We start from the raw sequence: 9018 nt of genomic DNA on the forward strand, positions 1-9018 counted from the left end.
CAAATATAAAGCTTTTATTAACTTTTTCTTATATTTCAACTTTTGGGTTATTTTTAACTTCTTCCTTATATTTCTTTTTTTAAGGCTTTAAGTTAAATAAACTAATAGCCTTCAAAGCTATCAATATAAGAATAATCTTTTAAGCCTTAGTAAATTTATTACTCCTTTAGAATTGCAGTCTAATGTCATTATTGACTATAAAGCTAATTGATTAAAGAGAAAAATTCTCATAAATAAATTTACAATCTATTGCCTAAACTTCAGCCATTTAATCGCAACAATGGTTATTTTCTACTAATCATAAAGATATTGGTACTTTATATTTTATCTTTGGAGCATGATCTGGTATAGTAGGAACATCATTAAGAATTTTGATTCGAGCTGAATTAGGACACCCTGATGCTCTAATTGGAGATGATCAAATTTATAATGTTATTGTAACAGCTCATGCTTTTATTATAATTTTCTTTATAGTAATACCTATTATAATTGGAGGGTTTGGAAATTGATTAGTTCCTTTAATATTAGGAGCTCCAGATATTCCCTCGAATGAATAATATAAGTTTTTGATTATTACCTCCTGCATTAACTCTATTATTAGTAAGAAGTATAGTAGAAAAGGGAGCTGGAACAGGTTGAACTGTTTATCCACCTTTATCATCAATTATTGCTCATGGTGGAGCTTCAGTTGATTTAGCTATTTTCTCTCTTCACTTAGCAGGAATTTCTTCAATTTTAGGAGCAGTAAATTTTATTACAACTGTAATTAACATATGATCAACAGGAATTACATTTGATCGAATACCTTTATTTGTATGATCAGTTGTAATTACTGCATTATTATTATTATTATTATCTCTTCCTGTTCTTGCTGGAGCTATTACTATACTATTAACTGATCGAAATTTAAATACTTCATTCTTTGATCCAGCTGGAGGAGGTTATCCAATTCCTTATCAACACTTATTCTGATTCTTTGGGCATCCAGAAGTTTATATTTTAATTTTACCTGGATTTGGAATACTTTCTCATATTATTAGTCAAGAATCAGGAAAGAAGGAAACATTTGGTTCTTTAGGAATAATTTATGCTATATTAGCAATTGGACTTTTAGGATTTATTGTATGAGCTCATCATATATTTACAGTTGGAATAGACGTTGATACTCGAGCTTACTTTACTTCAGCTACAATAATTATTGCTGTACCTACTGGAATTAAGATTTTTAGTTGATTAGCTACATTATACGGAACCCAATTAACTTATTCTCCAGCTATTTTATGAGCTTTAGGATTCGTATTCTTATTTACTGTAGGAGGTTTAACAGGAGTAGTATTAGCTAACTCATCTGTTGATATTATCTTACATGATACATATTATGTAGTTGCTCATTTCCATTATGTACTTTCTATAGGAGCTGTATTTGCTATTATAGCAGGATTTGTACATTGATATCCTCTATTTACTGGATTAACTCTAAATAATAAGCTTTTAAAAAGTCAATTTGTTATTATATTTATTGGAGTAAATTTAACATTCTTCCCTCAACATTTCTAAGGATTAGCTGGAATGCCTCGACGATATTCTGCAACAATCGGTTCAACAATTTCATTATTAGGAATTTTATATTTATTCTATATTTTCTGAGAAAGTTTAGTATCTCAACGACAAGTAATTTTCCCAATTCAATTAAATTCATCAATTGAATGATTACAAAATACTCCACCTGCTGAACACAGATATAATGAATTGCCTTTACTAACTAATTTCTAATATGGCAGATTAGTGCAATGGATTTAAGCTCCATATATAAAGTATTTTACTTTTATTAGAAACTAATGTCAACATGAGCAAATTTAGGTTTGCAAGATAGTTCTTCTCCATTAATAGAACAATTAATTTTTTTTCATGATCATGCATTAATAATTTTAGTAATACAAATACATTATTTTTTAACAAATATGTTAATCGTTATTTATTACATGGACAAACAATTGAAATTATTTGAACTATTTTACCTGCAATTATTTTATTATTCATTGCTTTCCCTTCTTTACGATTATTATACTTATTAGATGAAATTAATGAACCATCAGTAACTTTAAAGGCTATTGGTCATCAATGATACTGAAGTTATGAATATTCAGATTTTAATAATGTTGAATTTGATTCTTATATAATTCCTACAAATGAATTACCAGTAGACGGATTTCGTTTATTAGATGTAGATAATCGAGTAGTTTTACCAATAAATTCTCAAATTCGAATTTTAGTAACTGCTGCTGATATAATTCATTCATGAACTGTTCCTGCTTTAGGTGTAAAGGTTGATGGTACTCCTGGTCGTCTAAATCAAACTAATAGTTTTATACCAATTGTAATTGAAAGTATTCCTGTAAATTATTTTATTAAGTGAATTTCTAAAAATAATTCTTCATTAGATGACTGAAAGCAAGTACTGGTCTCTTAAACCATTTTATAGTAAATTAGCACTTACTTCTAATGAAAAAATTAGTTAAAAATATAACATTAGTTTGTCAAACTAAAATTATTAATTTATTAATATTTTTTAACCCCTTCAAATAGCACCAATTGGTTGATTAAGCTTATTTATTATTTTTTCAATTACATTTGTAATTTTTAATGTAATAAATTACTATTTATATATTCCTTCAATACCTAAATCAAATTTAAGTAATAAAACTCATTCAACAAAGTCATTAAATTGAAAATGATAACAAATTTATTCTCTGTTTTTGACCCTTCATCAAGTATTTTTAATCTTTCATTAAATTGATTAAGAACTTTTTTAGTAATTTTAATAATTCCTTCAATATACTGACTATATACCATCTCGATATCACATTTTTTTAAATAATATTTTATTAACTCTTCATAAGGAATTTAAGACTTTACTTGGTCCTATATAATTATACTTCCCTATTATTATGATATAAGATTTGTATTAATATGTAATTTTATATAGAGAAATATATTTATAAAATAAATAAATAATAATTTTTATTTTTTTTAAAAATATGTAAAAAATTAATTTAGATAATTAATTTATGCATATATATATATATATATATATATATATATATATATATATATATATATATATATATATATATATATATATATATATATATATATATATATATATAAGGGTTATTAAAAAGATAAGCTAATTAAGCTAATAATTCATCAAAAATTATATTCTTAACTATTTTAATAATAGGATCTTTAATTGCAATTTCAGCAAACTCTTGAATAGGAGCCTGAATAGGTTTAGAAATTAATTTGTTAGTTTTTATCCCCCTAATAAGAGACAATAAATTAATACCTACAGAAGCATCTTTAAAGTACTTTTTAACTCAAGCACTAGCTTCTTCTGTATTTTTATTTGCAGTAATTTTATTTTTACTTAATACTGGTAAAAATAATGCAAATTTAATAGAAATAATTATTCTTTCTTCTTTATTATTAAAGAGAGGTTCTGCTCCTTTCCATTTTTAATTTCCTAATGTAATAGAAGGATTGTCATGAATTAATGCATTAATTTTAATAACTTGACAAAAAATTGCTCCGTTAATATTAATTTCTTATGTAATTTTTAAGCCATTAAATATTATCATAATTATTTTATCAAGTTTAATTGGTGCATTAGGAGGTTTAAATCAAACTTCTTTACGTAAATTAATAGCTTATTCTTCAATTAATCATTTAGGATGAATACTAGCTGCAATATATAATAGAAATATTTGATTAGTATATTTTTTATTTTATACATTTTTAACATTTTCAATAGTGTTAATATTTAATATGTTTAAAATTTCTTATATTAATCAATTATTTTCTTTATTTTTTCATGAAAAAAGAATTAAATTTTTCTTATTTTTTAATCTTCTTTCATTAGGAGGATTACCCCCATTTTTAGGATTCTTACCAAAAATATTTGTAATTCAATCTTTAACTATAAATAATCAATTATTTTTATTAACTTTTATAGTAATAATAACATTAATTACTTTATATTTTTATATCCCATTATGTTATAGTGCTTTTATATTAAACTATTATGAAAATAGTTGAATAACATTATCTTCAAATATAAAGCTTTTATTAACTTTTTCTTATATTTCAACTTTTGGGTTATTTTTAACTTCTTCCTTATATTTCTTTTTTTAAGGCTTTAAGTTAAATAAACTAATAGCCTTCAAAGCTATCAATATAAGAATAATCTTTTAAGCCTTAGTAAATTTATTACTCCTTTAGAATTGCAGTCTAATGTCATTATTGACTATAAAGCTAATTGATTAAAGAGAAAAATTCTCATAAATAAATTTACAATCTATTGCCTAAACTTCAGCCATTTAATCGCAACAATGGTTATTTTCTACTAATCATAAAGATATTGGTACTTTATATTTTATCTTTGGAGCATGATCTGGTATAGTAGGAACATCATTAAGAATTTTGATTCGAGCTGAATTAGGACACCCTGATGCTCTAATTGGAGATGATCAAATTTATAATGTTATTGTAACAGCTCATGCTTTTATTATAATTTTCTTTATAGTAATACCTATTATAATTGGAGGGTTTGGAAATTGATTAGTTCCTTTAATATTAGGAGCTCCAGATATTCCCTCGAATGAATAATATAAGTTTTTGATTATTACCTCCTGCATTAACTCTATTATTAGTAAGAAGTATAGTAGAAAAGGGAGCTGGAACAGGTTGAACTGTTTATCCACCTTTATCATAAATTATTGCTCATGGTGGAGCTTCAGTTGATTTAGCTATTTTCTCTCTTCACTTAGCAGGAATTTCTTCAATTTTAGGAGCAGTAAATTTTATTACAACTGTAATTAACATATGATCAACAGGAATTACATTTGATCGAATACCTTTATTTGTATGATCAGTTGTAATTACTGCATTATTATTATTATTATTATCTCTTCCTGTTCTTGCTGGAGCTATTACTATACTATTAACTGATCGAAATTTAAATACTTCATTCTTTGATCCAGCTGGAGGAGGTTATCCAATTCCTTATCAACACTTATTCTGATTCTTTGGGCATCCAGAAGTTTATATTTTAATTTTACCTGGATTTGGAATACTTTCTCATATTATTAGTCAAGAATCAGGAAAGAAGGAAACATTTGGTTCTTTAGGAATAATTTATGCTATATTAGCAATTGGACTTTTAGGATTTATTGTATGAGCTCATCATATATTTACAGTTGGAATAGACGTTGATACTCGAGCTTACTTTACTTCAGCTACAATAATTATTGCTGTACCTACTGGAATTAAGATTTTTAGTTGATTAGCTACATTATACGGAACCCAATTAACTTATTCTCCAGCTATTTTATGAGCTTTAGGATTCGTATTCTTATTTACTGTAGGAGGTTTAACAGGAGTAGTATTAGCTAACTCATCTGTTGATATTATCTTACATGATACATATTATGTAGTTGCTCATTTCCATTATGTACTTTCTATAGGAGCTGTATTTGCTATTATAGCAGGATTTGTACATTGATATCCTCTATTTACTGGATTAACTCTAAATAATAAGCTTTTAAAAAGTCAATTTGTTATTATATTTATTGGAGTAAATTTAACATTCTTCCCTCAACATTTCTAAGGATTAGCTGGAATGCCTCGACGATATTCTGCAACAATCGGTTCAACAATTTCATTATTAGGAATTTTATATTTATTCTATATTTTCTGAGAAAGTTTAGTATCTCAACGACAAGTAATTTTCCCAATTCAATTAAATTCATCAATTGAATGATTACAAAATACTCCACCTGCTGAACACAGATATAATGAATTGCCTTTACTAACTAATTTCTAATATGGCAGATTAGTGCAATGGATTTAAGCTCCATATATAAAGTATTTTACTTTTATTAGAAACTAATGTCAACATGAGCAAATTTAGGTTTGCAAGATAGTTCTTCTCCATTAATAGAACAATTAATTTTTTTTCATGATCATGCATTAATAATTTTAGTAATACAAATACATTATTTTTTAACAAATATGTTAATCGTTATTTATTACATGGACAAACAATTGAAATTATTTGAACTATTTTACCTGCAATTATTTTATTATTCATTGCTTTCCCTTCTTTACGATTATTATACTTATTAGATGAAATTAATGAACCATCAGTAACTTTAAAGGCTATTGGTCATCAATGATACTGAAGTTATGAATATTCAGATTTTAATAATGTTGAATTTGATTCTTATATAATTCCTACAAATGAATTACCAGTAGACGGATTTCGTTTATTAGATGTAGATAATCGAGTAGTTTTACCAATAAATTCTCAAATTCGAATTTTAGTAACTGCTGCTGATATAATTCATTCATGAACTGTTCCTGCTTTAGGTGTAAAGGTTGATGGTACTCCTGGTCGTCTAAATCAAACTAATAGTTTTATACCAATTGTAATTGAAAGTATTCCTGTAAATTATTTTATTAAGTGAATTTCTAAAAATAATTCTTCATTAGATGACTGAAAGCAAGTACTGGTCTCTTAAACCATTTTATAGTAAATTAGCACTTACTTCTAATGAAAAAATTAGTTAAAAATATAACATTAGTTTGTCAAACTAAAATTATTAATTTATTAATATTTTTTAACCCCTTCAAATAGCACCAATTGGTTGATTAAGCTTATTTATTATTTTTTCAATTACATTTGTAATTTTTAATGTAATAAATTACTATTTATATATTCCTTCAATACCTAAATCAAATTTAAGTAATAAAACTCATTCAACAAAGTCATTAAATTGAAAATGATAACAAATTTATTCTCTGTTTTTGACCCTTCATCAAGTATTTTTAATCTTTCATTAAATTGATTAAGAACTTTTTTAGTAATTTTAATAATTCCTTCAATATACTGACTATATACCATCTCGATATCACATTTTTTTAAATAATATTTTATTAACTCTTCATAAGGAATTTAAGACTTTACTTGGTCCTATAGGAGCAAACGGTTCTACATTTATTTTCGTTTCATTATTTTCTATAATTTTATTTAATAATTTTATAGGATTGTTTCCATATATTTTTACAAGTACAAGTCATTTAACTTTAACTCTATCTCTAGCTCTTCCTTTATGATTATGTTTTATATTATATGGATGAATTAACAATACTCAACATATATTTGCTCATTTAGTTCATCAAGGAACTCCAGCTATTTTAATACCATTTATAGTATGCATTGAAACTATTAGTAATGTAATTCGACCAGGAACTTTAGCTGTTCGATTAACAGCTAATATAATTGCTGGACATCTACTTCTTGCTCTTTTAGGAAATACAGGACCTTCTTTATCTATAGTATTAATTAGTTTTTTAATTATTACACAAATTGCATTATTAGTTTTAGAATCAGCAGTTGCAATAATTCAATCATATGTATTTGCTGTTCTAAGAACATTATATTCTAGAGAAGTTAATTAATGCCAACACATTCAAATCACCCAATTCATTATGTGGTGTCCGTTGGAATTGCAATTTTCGAATTTCGAAAAAAGGAAAGTTGTGCTGAATTGTGCTAGGTTTGTGCTCAATTGTGCCGAAAATTTTTTTTTGAAATTCGAAAAAAATTCTGAGATATTCGAAAAAAGATTTTTTTTCGAAAAAATCTGAGAGAATTGCAATTTTCGAATTTCGAAAAAATTAAAGTTGTGCTGAGTCGTACTCGGTTTGTGCCCATTTGTGCCGTTAAAATTTTTTCGATATCTCTTACCAATTTCGAAAAAAACGATAATTTCGAAAGTATGTTAGAATTGCAATTTTCGAATTTCGAAAAAATAAAAGTTGTGCTGGGTCGCGCTTGATTTGTGCTAACTTGTGCCGTTTATTTTTTCTCAATATTTTCAACCGTTTTCAAGATATGGCAATTTCGAAAAACCAGTATTTTTCAGAAAAATTGCTGTAATTTTTAAAAACTAAAAGTTGTGCTGATTTGTGCCAACCTAGCACAATTTTTCGTCCATACATTGAAAATTTGTATTTCCACTCGTTACTAGTTAAGATTGGAAAAAATACATATATAACGAAAAATTGCTGTAATTTTTGTAAAAATTCAAATATCGAGATGCGGTAAATTGTGCTGAGTTGTGCTCACTTAGCACAAATTTTCGTCCATGCATAACGAATTTCCACCTTTACTCGTTACTCGCTAAAAATTAAAAAAAATGAATAACTTTTGTAATATGTGGAATTTTTGAAATCTGCAAGTTGTGCTGAATTGTGCTCACCTAACACAATTTTTCGTCCATACATTGGAAATTTGTAACTCTACTCGTTACTCGTTAAAATCGTAAAAATCAAAATCGCATATTTAGAAACAAGATATCGAAAAACTAAAAGTTCTGCTGATTTGTGCTAACCTAGCACAATTTTTCGTCCATACATTGAAAATTTGTGTTTCCACTCGTTACTACTTAAAATTGGAACAAGTTAAAAAGCAGTAAGTTCGGCCGGGCCGAACTTTTAATACCCTCCACCATTTACAACGAATTTGGAAATTTTCAAAAAATAAAATCCTTAAAAAATTCTGTTAAAATTTTAAAAATACCGAATATAGCCGTTATGTTGGGGTCTATACGACGTGGACATACATATGCATTGTTTGTCATAAGCCATTACCATATTCAAATTCGAAACTGGACCCGCACCGACAATTTTCTGTCACAGACTGTAGTTCCCATAACGAACTTCAAATATCAAATTTTAAACAATTCCGGTTAATAATGTCGCTAAAATCATCAAAATACCGAACATAGCGAGGTGCCGTTATATGGGGGCAATACGAAGACGTGGACCTGCACAGACAATTTTCAGTCTTAGGGTGTAGAATCCATATGGAACTTAAAATACCAAATTTGAAACAATTCCAGTGAATAATGTCGCTAAAATCATCAAAATACCGAATATAGGGAGGTACTGTTATAT

At 26.5% G+C, this 9018-nt stretch overlaps 5 pseudogenes; all 5 read left to right on the forward strand.

Moving 5' to 3' along the window:
* The first annotated feature begins 3 nt into the window (after positions 1 to 3).
* On the forward strand, positions 4 to 1787 carry LOC131803219 (cytochrome c oxidase subunit 1-like; annotated as a pseudogene).
* Positions 1788 to 1823: 36 nt separating this feature from the next.
* Positions 1824 to 2492, forward strand: LOC131803220 (cytochrome c oxidase subunit 2-like; annotated as a pseudogene).
* A 239-nt stretch (positions 2493 to 2731) lies between these two features.
* LOC131803240 (NADH-ubiquinone oxidoreductase chain 2-like) lies at positions 2732 to 4095 on the forward strand (annotated as a pseudogene).
* A 531-nt stretch (positions 4096 to 4626) lies between these two features.
* Positions 4627 to 5922, forward strand: LOC131803221 (cytochrome c oxidase subunit 1-like; annotated as a pseudogene).
* Positions 5923 to 5946: 24 nt separating this feature from the next.
* LOC131803222 (cytochrome c oxidase subunit 2-like) lies at positions 5947 to 6600 on the forward strand (annotated as a pseudogene).
* Positions 6601 to 9018: the final 2418 nt, after the last annotated feature.

The sequence above is a fragment of the Musca domestica genome, unplaced genomic scaffold (assembly GCF_030504385.1).
Source record: "Musca domestica strain aabys unplaced genomic scaffold, Musca_domestica.polishedcontigs.V.1.1 28, whole genome shotgun sequence".
Taxonomy (NCBI): Eukaryota; Metazoa; Arthropoda; class Insecta; order Diptera; family Muscidae; genus Musca; species Musca domestica.